Below are 13,438 nucleotides of genomic sequence, written 5' to 3' on the forward strand. Positions count from 1 at the left end.
TCTCTCCGACGTACGTGGATTAAGTCACAAGTAGGCACAACAAACTTTTAACCGGACAACGCTACTTACAACGAAATACTGACAACGTAAAAAGCTCTTCCGTATACTTTCACCTCTTGTCAAAATGTCTGTCAGCGTTACGACGCCACACACAGTCTCTTGCAACCTGTACCACCTCTTCCTGTCTTTCTTAACGTCTCTTCTCCTCTACATTATCTTCCGATACTTATAAAGCATCTCTCTTCCCCCTTCCCTTGATGCTTGGTCATGCAACCCTTGAGCTTCCATGATATAGACACGCTTGTAATTAACCGTCTCTCTCTCACACACACATACACACACACTCTATATATATATATATATATATATATATATATATATATATATATATATATATATATATATATATATATATATGTATGTATATATATATATATATATATATATATATATATATATGTATATATATATATATATATATATATATATATATATATATATAGTATATATATATATATATATATATATATATATATATATATATATATATATATATATATATATACTATATATATATATATATATATATATATATATATATATATATATATATGTATATATAGATATAGATATATATATATATATATAGAGACATATATTTATATATATATATATATTTGTTTATATATATATATATATATATATATATATATATATATATACATATATGTGTGTGTGTGTGTGTGTACATTTTTTAACAAGTCGGCCGTCTCCCACCGAGGCAGGGTGACCCAAAAAGAAAGAAAATCTCCGAAAAGAAAATACTTTCATCATTATTCAACACTTTCACCTCACTCACACTTAATCACTGGTTTTGCAGAGGAGCTCAGAATACAATAGATTAGAAGTATTCACGTATAAAGATACACAATATATCCCTCCAAACTGCCAATATCCCAAACCCCTCTTTTAGAGTACAAGCATTGTGCTTCCCATTTCCAAGACTCAAGTGCGGCTATATAAAATAACCGGTTTTCCTGAATGCCTTCACTAAATATTACCCTGCTCACACTCCAACAGCTCGTCAGGTCCCAAAAACCATTCGTCTCCATTAACTCCTATCTAACACGCTCACGCACGCTTGCTGGAGTTCCAAGCCCCTCTCCCACAAACCCTTCTTTACCACCTCCCTCCAACCCTCTCGAGGACGACCCCTACCCCGCCTTCCTTCTCCCTACAGATTTATATGCTCTCCATGTCATTCTACTTTGATTCATTCTCTCTAAATGACCAGACCACCTCAACAGCCCCTCTTCTGCCCTCTGACTAATGCTTTTATTAACTCAACACCTTCTCCTAATTTCTACACTCCAGATTTTCTGCATAATATTTACACCACACATTGTCCTTAGACAGGACATCTCCACTGCCTCCAACCGCCTCCTCGCTGCAGCATTTACAACCCAAGCTTCACACCCATATATGAGCGTTAGTACCACTATACTTACATTCCCTTCCTTGTCTCCACATATACTTCAACGCACCACTCACCTTTTTTCCCTCATCAATTCTATGATTAACCTCATCCTTCATAAATCCATCCGCCGACACGTCAACTCCCAAATATCTGAAAACATTCACTTCTTCCATACTCCTCCTCCCCAATTTGATATCCAATTTTTCTTTATCTAAATCATTTAATACCCTCATCACCTGACTCTTTTCTAAGTTCACTTTCAACTTTCTACCTTTACACACACTCCGAAATTCATTCACTAACCTCTGCAATTTTTCTTTAGAATCTCCCATAAGCACAGTATCATCAGCAAAAGGTCACTTCCCATTTTGTATTTGATTCCCAACAAATTAATCCCACCCCTCTCCCGAACACCCTAGCATTTACTTCTTTTACAACCCCATCCATAAATACATTAAACAACCATGGTGACATTACACATCCCTGTCTAAGACCTACTTTTACCGGGAAGTATTCTCCCTCTCTTCTACACACCCTAACCTGAGCCTCACTATCCTCATAAAAGCTCTTTACAGCATTTAGTAACTTACCACCTATTCCATAAACTTGCAACATCTGCCACATTACTCCTCTATCCACTATCATATCCCTTTTCTAAATCCATAAATGCAATAAACACTTCCCTACCTTTATCTAAATACTGTTCACATATATGTTCTCAAACATGATGTACATCCCCTACCCACTCTGACCTCCTTGCTCGTCACAATTCCCCTACATTCTGTCTTAGCTTCTTTCAACAAACTTATTCCGCATTTTTTAACTATATCTATATACTACTATATATATATATATAGTATGTGAGAGAGTGAGTAGTGAGTAGTGTAGAGAGAGTGAGTGAGTGTGTGTGTGTGAGTGTGTGTGTGTGAGTATGTGTGTGTGTGTGTGTGTGTGTGTGTGTGAGTGTGTGTGTGTGTGTGTGTGAGTGTGTGAGTGTGTGTGGAGTGTGTGTGTGTGTGTGTGTGTGTGTGCGTGTGTGTGTGTGAGTGTGTGTGTGCGTGCGAGTGTGTTAGTGTGTGTGTGTGTGTGTGTGTGTGTGTGTGTGTGTGTGTGTGTGTGTGTGTGTGTGTGTGTGTGTGTGTGTGTGTGTGTGAGTGTGTGTGTGTGTGTGTGTGTGTGTGTGTGTGTGTGTGTGTGTGTGTGTGTGTGTGTGTGTGTGTGTGTGTGTGTGTGTGTGTGTGTGCGTGTGTGTGTGTGTGTAGTGTGTGTGCGTGTGTGTGTGTGTGTGTGTGTGTGTGTGTGTGTGTGTGTGTGTAGTGTGTATGTTAATTATTTCTATAAAAGAAATAATGTAAATTTCCATAATATAAATCCAATACATTCAACAAAAAATATTAACAAAAAATACAATTTATAGAGAATAACTATAGTTTTACATATAGAAATGTGATGACGGAAATAGTGCACTGTGAGTGCACTGTGAGTGTACTATGAGTGCACTGTGAGTGCACTGTGAGTGTACTATGAGTGCACTGTGAGTGCACTGTGAGTGTACTATGAGTGCACTGTGAGTGCACTGTGAGTGCACTGTGAGTGCACTGTGAGTGCACTGTGAGTGTACTATGAGTGTACTGTGAGTGCACTGTGAGTGCACTGTGAGTGCACTGTGAGTGCACTGCAAGGTGCACTGTGAATGCACTGTGAGTGCACTGTGAGTGCACTGTGAGTGCACTGTGAGTGCACTGTGAGTGCACTGCAAGGTGCACTGTGAGTGCACTACTGTCACTGTTGCTGCTGGCAGGAAGTAAATATGGGTCGTACAGAAGGAAGTTTGTGGTGTTGGTGATCGCAGCTTCAGGATTATGCCAGCGAGTGATCCTTTGCTGAAGTCATCGTTCGAGCTCCTTTTCCCATCCTATTTAGAAAGCCGTAGGACTCTTATCCGTCATGGCAAACCCGCAGGACTCCCTTCCATCCCCCCCCACACCACCCCGCGTGTTGGTGTGCGTCCTGGCGGCTCCGTAGTCAATAATAATAATAATAATAATAATAATAATAATAATAATAATAATAATAATAATAATAATAATAATAATAATAATCTTTATTTCTACAAGCACATGTACAAGGTATACAGGTGTAGTTGACATCAATAACATACTACTATATAGAAAGCCGCTTGTTATGCTGAGCATTTCCCGCAAATTAGGTCAGTTTTGTCCCCAGGATGCGACCCACACCAGTCGGCTAACACCCAGGTACCTATTTTACTAGTGAGTGAGAATGGACAACAGGTGTCTTATGGAAACACGTCCTAATTTTTCCAACCGTACCGGGGCTTCGATCCCCGGATCTCTCATTGTGTGAGCTGAATGCACTACCAGTCGAGTTACGTGACACCCCAAAATCCTGGGCTTCCTCTTTGTATGGAGGGATGTACGAACGGATGTACGAACGGATGTACAAACGGATGTACGAATTGATGTACGGACGGATATACGAACGGATGTACGGATGGATGTACGAACGGATGTACGAGCAATACCGTGACTGGAACAATACACAAATAACCCGCATATAGGAGAGAGAAAGAGAAAGAGAGAGAGAGAAATGCAGAATGCAGATGTAATATTCACAGATTTTGCAAAAGCGTTTGACAAATGCGATCATGGCGTAATAGCGCACAAAATACGTGCTAAAGGAATAACTGGGAAAGTGGGGAGATGGATCTTCAGCTTCCTAACAAACTGAACACAAAGAGTAGTGGTCAACAGAGTTAAATCGGAGGCTGCTATAGTGAAGAGCTCTGTTCCACAAGGCACAGTACACTTTCCCCATCTTATTCCTCATCCTCATATCAGACATAGACAGAGATATACACCACAGCACCGTATCATCCTTTGCGGATGATACTAGGATCTGCATGAGGCTGTCATCTGCTGAGGATGCGGTTAACCTCCAAGAAGATATAAACAAAGTTTTCCAGTGGGCAACGGTAAACAATATGATGTTCAATGTGGACAAATTCCAACTACTCCGTTATGGAAAACTGGAGGAGATAATAACTAGAACAGAGTATACTACTGACTCCGGCCATACAATAGAGCGGAAAAATAATGTAAGGGACCTGGGAGTAGTAATGTCTGAGGATCTCAATTTCAAGGATCACAACAGTGCCATGATCACAAGTGCAAAGAAAATGATTGGATGGATAATGAGAACGTTCAAAACGAGAGATGCCAAGCCAATGATGATCCTTTTCAAATCACTTGTTCTCTCTAGGCTGGAATACTGCTGTACATTAACATCTCCATTCAAAACAGGTGAAATCGCAGATCTAGAGAGTGTACAGAGATCCTTTACTGCACGTATAAGTTCTGTCAAGCACCTTAACTACTGGGAACGCTTGGAAGCACTTGACTTGTACTCGTTGAAACGCAGGAGGGAGAGATATATCATAATCTACACTTGGAAAATCTTGGAAGGAATGGTCCCAAATCTGCACACAGAAATCACTCTCTACGAAAGTAAAAGACTGGGCAGGCGATGCAAAAAGCCCCCAATAAAAAGTAGGGGCGCCATTGGTGCATTAAGGGAAAACACCATAAGTGTCCGGGGCCCAAGACTATTCAACAGCCTCCCATCAAGCATTAGGGGATTTGCCAATAAACCCCTGGCTGCCTTCAAGAGAGAGCTGGACAGATACCTAAGGTCAGTGCCGGATCAGCCGGGCTGTGGCTCGTACGTTGGACTGCGTGCGGCCAGCAGTAACAGCCTAGTTGATCAGGCCCTGATCCATCGGGAGGCCTGGTCATAGACCGGGCCGCGGGGGCGTTGATCCCCGGAATAACCTCCAGGTAACCTCCAGGTAATCTCCAGGTAACCAGGAGGGAGAGAGAGAGAGAGAGAGAGAGAGGCAAGTGTTCCACAAGGAAGCGTGCTGGGTCCATTGTTATGGAATGTCTACTTCAACGACCTTCTTTTTCTCATCCCAGAATCACATGCATATGCAGACGACTGTACACTGACATTCACTTATCCAAGAGAAGAAATGCCAGCTGCTCTAAGCTACATCAATCACCAGCTGAGAGCTATATCAGCTTGGGGAAATAGATGGCAAGTAACATTTGCACCTGAGAAAACGCAAATGATGATCGTCTCTAGGCATCATGATGGTAATGCTGGTAGTAGTAAGGATGAATGGGAGGATGTTGGCACCTGGAGAAGAAGTTGATATCCTTGGGGTGAAATTTGACTCCAAACTAACCATGAAGAACCATGTTGTAAATCTTGCAAACAAGGCAGCCAGGAAGCTTACAGCACTTCGCCGTATCTCCCATCTGCTTTACAGTAGGGGTTGCAAGATCCCTGTACGAGGCACAAGTACGCTCGCACCTTGAGTATGCTCCACTTTCTTGGTTTGCCTGCCTCCCCTCTCATCTGCGACTGCTTGACAGAGTAGAGAACAGAGCAAGACGTCTCATCTCTCGCCTGGACCCATCCTGGATAGATCTGTCATTTCAGCAGAGCCTTCAACATAGGAGGGATGTGGGTGGCCTTACTGTTATGTACAAGGCCAATATTGTCAAAATACCACACTTGGATCCACTTCGAGGACAGCGTGAAACAAGCTTTTATGCCACAAGACGGGCAGAAAGCAGCAACTTCACTCTGGCTGTCCCTTCTCCAGAACATCACTCCATCTGAGATCATACATACCCAGGATGACTCGAGTATGGAACACATTCGTACAGGATAATGATGTCAACGAGATAAAGTCAGTTGATCAAATGAAAATGCTGGCCCACGGATGGCTCCAACTTCATCCTGTTTCCTACTTGTATGTCTCATAACAATAAAAATGCTTTCAAATGAGCTGATGTAGGTAACAGCTCTTAGCTTGCCAATAAAGTTAGGAATCCTTAACCTGTAAATAGCTTGTCAATAAAGCTAGGATCCTTAACCTTGTCAAACCCTGTGTAGAGAGAGAGAGAGAGAGAGAGAGAGAGAGAGAGAGAGAGAGAGAGAGAGAGAGAGAGGAGCTTATGCCGACGTTTCGGTCCGACTTGGACCATTTACAAGTCGCTCTAACACACGAAGGTGAGGGACCCAGTATGTATAGGAGAGGGGGACAGACGGGACAGTGAGAGGAAGTAAGAAGGAAGCGGAGAAGTAGTTGTAGAGTGACTTGTTAATGGTCCGAGTCGGACCGAAATGTCGTCATAAGCTGTTTCTCTCTCTCTCTCTCTCTCTCTCTCTCTCTCTCTCTCTCTCTCTCTCTCTCTCTCTCTCCTATGTGCTGGTTGTGTGCGGATAAAAATGAGTCCATGGACGGACAGACATGGGGAAGGCCACGGACGCGGGGACAGTGGGTCCATGGACGGACAGACATGGGGAGGCCACGGACGCGGGGACAGTGGGTCCATGGACGGACAGACATGGGGGAGGCCACGGACGGAGGCAGGAACGTAGAAGGCTCCTGGGACTAACGGTAGCCAGGGATCAGTCATCGTTAACCTCAAGGGGTCAAAATAATAGCGACGGTGATTGGCTGTTGCTAGAACTATCAACAGCCAATCACCGTCCTAACAGACATGCTGTGTCAGTGTCTCTGTTAGAGCGACTCTTCAACAGTAACCGGTGTCTGTTAGAGCGTCTCTTCAACAGTAACCGGTGTCTCGTGGTAAGGTTTCGTCTGTTATATAAATCCAACCCGAAGAATGGGAAGACCTCGAACATAACGTTAGTCAGTCCTAAATTAAGGTAAGAGAGAGAGAGAGAGAGAGAGAGAGAGAGAGAGAGAGAGAGAGAGAGAGAGAGAGAGAGAGAGAGAGAGAGGGCATAAACATATCCAATCAGAGCAATATATAGGTCAAGACCCCCCACCACCTGGCTTAATGTGTTTATTCAAGCCCCTCTCCAACCCCCCCCCCTTCCTGACCACTCAATCTCCCCTCCCCTTACCCCACAACCCCCTTCCTGACCAATCACTCCCCCCTCCACTCACCCCACCATCCCCCACCTACCAGTATATGACCAATACTTCACTCCAAGCATTTATCACCTCCTGGACGGCTGACAAGGCGACTGATAGATACAAATACATGATTTACAAACCTTGTTTCTGAGAGTTGCTCTAGCCTACAAGGGATAAATGTTGTTTGTACTGGGAATACAAGTCTACCATCCCAACAAGGGATAGATGTTTTCTGTACTGGGAATACAAGTCTACCATCCCAACAAGGGATAGATATTGTCTGTACTGGGAATACAAGAATATCGTACAAATAAGGGATGGATATTGTTCATAGTGGGAATACAAGTCAATTAACAAGGTATAGATGTTGTCTGTACTGGTAATACAAGACAATCGTCCCAACAAGGGGTGGATGTTGTCCATACTGGGAATACAACAAGAAGGTAATTCACAATTCATCAGTAACCCTCAAAATGGAAAAGAAAATTGGTCAATGTTGTCATTTTTTATTAGTGAGTTCAAAGATAATTGTTCCGCGAAGGTATTGTGAATTAAGAAAGTGACAATACCTAGGCTGGAACAATTCAAAGATAACACCGAAGTTTGCAGAGGGAACTTCAGACGACGCTTCGGTCCATCCTGGACTACTTTCAAGCCACGAAAGACCGAAGCAACTTGAGTCTTCGGTCTGGAGGGGGGCATGGAAGTTTTATACAGTTGGAGTGGAGTCGGTCTTGTTATGATGGAACGTGTGTGTGAGACCAGAGGATCAGTCCCCGATCACTGTGTTGCTTACGCTGGTCACATGGGCGTACAGTAGGCCAGGTTATCGGTGGACGGCCCACACGCCCACAGGCCCGCACACCCACCCCTAGAGCACTAAGTGAGTACCACTCCTCCCACTTACACTCTCAAGTACATCCTAAGTGTATTCTGTTAGAGGAACTCTAACAGCCTTCAGTGGCTGACTCTCTCTCTCTCTCTCTCTCTCTCTTTCATACACACACACACACACACACACAGATGAGTCACAGGGATGTTAGGAAGTATTTCTTCAGTCACAAAGTTGTCAGGAGGTTGAACAATCTGGAGAGTAATGTAGTGGAGGCAGGATCCATACATAGCTTTAAGAAGAGGTTTGATAAAGCTTTTGGGGCAGGGAGAGAGTGGACCTAGTAGCGACCAGCGAAGAGGCGGGGCCAGCAGCTGTGAATCGACCCCTGCAACCACAAACAGATGAGCACACAAACACACTGTGTGTGTTTGTGTACTCAATTTCTTGTACCTGTTTGTGTACTTAAGTTCTGATCCTGCCCCTTAGACCAGTCACAACTGGACTGATTCCCTCCTGCATTTGAGAGCCTTTTCATGCCTATTATTAAAGCCGCGTATAGATCCTGCCTTTACTTCTATCTAGTGAAAGCCTGTGCAAGTCTCAGTCTCTTCTCATTTGGTTCATTCCACTAAAGACAGAAGTTTCGCACGGATATGAGATAACCTTTAAGTGTAAATTTAGTCAACTTTTACAAATAAAGTAGTAGGTTGGTGGACAGCAACCACCCAGGGAAGTACTACCGTCCTGCCAGATGACTGTGAAACAGAAACCTGTAACTGTATTGCATGATGGTAGGATTGCTGGTTTCTTTTTCTGTCTCATAAACACGCTAGATAACAGGGATATCTTGCTACTCCTACTTACACTTTGGTCACACTTCACAGACACGCACACGCATATACATACATACATCTAGGCTTTTCTCCTTTTTCTAAATAGCTCTTGTTCTTCTTTATTTCTTCTATTGTCCATGGGGAAGTGGAAAAGAATCTTTCCTCCGTAAGCCATGCGTGTCGTATGAGGCGACTAAAATGCCGGGAGCAATGGGCTAGTAACCCATTCTCCTGTAGACATTTACTATAAAAGAGAAGAAGAAAAACTTTATAAAACTGGGATGCTTGAATGTGCGTGGATGTAGTGCGGATGACAAGAAACAGATGATTGCTGATGTTATGAATGAAAAGAAGTTGGATGTCCTGGCCCTAAGCGAAACAAAGCTGAAGGGGGTAGGAGAGTTTCAGTGGGGGGAAATAAATGGGATTAAATCTGGAATATCTGAGAGAGTTAGAGCAAAGGAAGGATCAGTTATGGAAGGAGAAAAGAGAATATGCATGTGTAAATTCAAGAATTATGTGGATTAAAGTAAAGGTTGGATGCGAAAAGTGGGTCATAATAAGCGTGTATGCACCTGGAGAAGAGAGGAATGAAGAGAAGAGAGAGAGATCTTGGGAGATGTTAAGTGAATGTATAGGAGCCTTTGAACCAAGTGAGAGAGTAATTGTGGTAGGGGATCTGAATGCTAAAGTAGGAGAAACTTTAGAGAGGGTGTGGTAGGTAAGTTTGGGGTGCCAGGTGTAAATGATAATGGGAGCTCTTTAATTGAACTTTGCATAGAAAGGGGTTTAGTTATAGGTAATACATATTTTAAGAAAAAGAGGATAAATAAGTATACAAGATATGATGTAGGGCGAAATGACAGCAGTTTGTTGGATTATGTATTGGTAGATAAAAGACTGTTGAGTAGACTTCAGGATGTACATGTTTATAGAGGGGCCACAGATATATCAGATCACTTTCTAGTTGTAGCTACACTGAGAGTAAAAGGTAGATGGGATACAAGGAGAATAGAAGCATCAGGGAAGAGAGAGGTGAAGGTTTATAAACTAAAAGAGGAGGCAGTTAGGGTAAGATATAAACAGCTATTGGAGGATAGATGGGCTAATGAGAGCATAGGAAATGGGGTCGAAGAGGTATGGGGTAGGTTTAAAAATGTAGTGTTAGAGTGTTCAGCAGAAGTTTGTGGTTACAGGAAAGTGGGTGAGGGAGGGAAGAGAAGCGATTGGTGGAATGATGATGTAAAGAGAGTAGTAAGGGAGAAAAAGTTAGCATGAGAAGTTTTTACAAAGTAGAAGTGATGCAAGGAGGGAAGAATATATGGAGAGAAAGAGAGAGGTTAAGAGAGTGGTGAAGCAATGTAAAAAGAGAGCAAATGAGAGAGTGGGTGAGATGTTGTCAACAAATTTTTTTGAAAATAAGAAAAAGTTCTGGAGTGAGATTAACAAGTTAAGGAAGCCTAGAGAACAAATGGATTTGTCAGTTAAAAATAGGAGAGGAGAGTTATTAAATGGAGAGTTAGAGGTATTGGGAAGATGGAGGAAATATTTTGAGGAATTGTTAAATGTTGATGAAGATAGGGAAGCTGTGATTTCGTGTATAGGGCAAGGAGGAATAACATCTTGTAGGAGTGAGGAAGAGTCAGTTGTGAGTGTGGGGGAAGTTCGTGAGGCAGTAGGTAAAATGAAAGGGGGTAAGGCAGCCGGGATTGATGGGATAAAGATAGAAATGTTAAAAGCAGGTGGGGATATAGTTTTGGAGTGGTTGGTGCAATTATTTAATAAATGTATGGAAGAGGGTAAGGTACCTAGGGATTGGCAGAGAGCATGCATAGTTCCTTTGTATAAAGGCAAAGGGGACAAAAGAGAGTGCAAAAATTATAGGGGGATAAGTCTGTTGAGTATACCTGGTAAAGTGTATGGTAGAGTTATTATTGAAAGAATTAAGAGTAAGGCGGAGAATAGGATAGCAGATGAACAAGGAGGCTTTAGGAAAGGTAGGGGGTGTGTGGACCAGGTGTTTACAGTGAAACATATAAGTGAACAGTATTTAGATAAGGCTAAAGAGGTCTTTGTGGCATTTATGGATTTGGAAAAGGCGTATGACAGGGTGGATAGGGGGGCAATGTGGCAGATGTTGCAGGTGTATGGTGTAGGAGGTAGGTTACTGAAAGCAGTGAAGAGCTTTTACGAGGATAGTGAGGCTCAAGTTAGAGTATGTAGGAAAGAGTGAAATTATTTCCCAGTAAAAGTAGGCCTTAGACAAGGATGTGTGATGTCACCGTGGTTGTTTAATATATTTATAGATGGGGTTGTAAGAGAAGCAAATGCGAGGGTCTTGGCAAGAGGCGTGGAGTTAAAAGATAAAGAATCACACATAAAGTGTGAGTTGTCACAGCTGCTCTTTGCTGAAGACACTGTGCTCTTGGGAGATTCTGAAGAGAAGTTGCAGAGATTGGTGGATGATTTTGGTAGGGTGTGCAAAAGAAGAAAATTAAAAGTGAATACAGGAAAGAGTAAGGTTATGAGGATAACAAAAAGATTAGGTGATGAAAGATTGGATATCAGATTGGAGGGAGAGAGTATGGAGGAGGTGAATGTATTCAGATATTTGGGAGTGGACGTGTCAGCGGATGGGTCTATGAAAGATGAGGTGAATCATAGAATTGATGAGGGGAAAAGGGTGAGTGGTGCACTTAGGAGTCTGCGGAGACAAAGAACTTTGTCCTTGGAGGCAAAGAGGGGTGTGAAACATGGGTGATGAATGTTGCAGCGAGGAGAAGGCTGGAGGCAGTGGAGATGTCATGTCTGAGGGCAATGTGTGGTGTGGATATAATGCAGAGAATTCGTAGTTTGGAAGTTAAGAGGAGGTGCGGAATTACCAAAACTGTTGTCCAGAGGGCTGAGGAAGGGTTGTTGAGGTGGTTCGGACATGTAGAGAGAATGGAGCGAAACAGAGTGATTTCAAGAGTGTATCAGTCTGTAGTGGAAGGAAGGCGGGGTAGGGGTCGGCCTAGGAAAGGTTGGAGGGAGGGGGTAAAGGAGGTTTTGTGTGCGAGGGGCTTGGACTTCCAGCAGGCATGCGTGAGCGTGTTTGATAGGAGTAAATGGAGACAAATGGTTTTTAATACTTGACGTGCTGTTGGAGTGTGAGCAAAGTAACATTTATGAAGGGGTTCAGGGAAACCGGCAGGCCGGACTTGAGTCCTGGAGATGAGAAGTACAGTGCCTGCACTCTGAAGGGGGGGTGTTAATGTTGCAGTTTAAAAACTGTAGTGTAAAGCACCCTTCTGGCAAGACAGTGATGGAGTGAATGATGGTGAAAGTTTTTCTTTTTCGGGTCACCCTGCCTTGGTGGGAATCGGCCAGTGTGATAATAAAAAATAAATTTTATAAATAACATTTGGAAAAAGATCACCTGAACAGTATCGTGCCACGACACATCACTTGGTTGAGGTGTGTCAGTGGTGGTGGCTCCTAAGTGCTTCAGCCTACAACACTTTAGAGCCCAACTCAAGGTGAGCCGTCAGTATAGTTCACCCAAGACGGTGAAGGGAACAGATGGCATGCCTACCTTCCTTGGAGGTCTCACTTACCTGACAGGGAGATCAAGTCAAACGAACTACTCGCTAATAAGAATGACCTCACACACTTAGTAACTAGAAAGAAAGTTTATTCATGTACAGATACACCTAAATACAGCTACATAAATTATCATACATAGCAGCATATGTGTAGATTACCTAGGGTAACCCCCGAAAGAGTCAGACAAAGTGATTTATTTCCACTGGAGTTCTTGTAACTCACTTCTACTCATATTAAAATTTAAACACCAAGAAAGCGGTAATTTCTGGCTGCAGTGATCGTCTACTGAAGGCTAAGAGAACTTTCATCGACCTTAAATTCCATATGTGCTTAAATACAAGGCTTTTCCAATCTTTGCAGCTTTGCCTATGACCAGACTTTCGTGTTGACTGCCTGTTCAACTAGTCAGTTTTCCTATATAACATTTCACTGCAGGTTAAAGCAGTGGCCTTGTGGCGCAACGGATAACGCTTCTGACTACGGATCAGAAGATTCCAGGTTCGAATCCTGACAAGGTCGGTGTTCTTTTCTAAACAATCAGATGCCACGTCATTCATGTACACAATACTGCCACAACTCAAAGTAATGTTGAAGGCAGAGTCATCCTACCTAATGTCACCAGAGTAAACATTGTCTCCCTTGTCTTACACGAAGCCAACATTGATGTAGCTGAATTATTCCCAAGATAATCAGAGACGTGACGAGATACTGCACACCCAACACTACACCAG

The 13,438-nt window shown here is 42.8% G+C and overlaps 1 non-coding gene across 1 annotated transcript; it reads left to right on the plus strand.

The window, feature by feature from the left end:
- The first annotated feature begins 13,153 nt into the window (after positions 1-13,153).
- Positions 13,154-13,226, plus strand: TRNAR-ACG (transfer RNA arginine (anticodon ACG)). The gene has a single exon. It is a non-coding gene; the product is annotated as a tRNA-Arg (tRNA).
- Positions 13,227-13,438: the final 212 nt, after the last annotated feature.

The sequence above is a fragment of the Cherax quadricarinatus genome, unplaced genomic scaffold, assembly GCF_038502225.1.
Source record: "Cherax quadricarinatus isolate ZL_2023a unplaced genomic scaffold, ASM3850222v1 Contig2977, whole genome shotgun sequence".
Classification (NCBI taxonomy): domain Eukaryota; kingdom Metazoa; phylum Arthropoda; class Malacostraca; order Decapoda; family Parastacidae; genus Cherax; species Cherax quadricarinatus.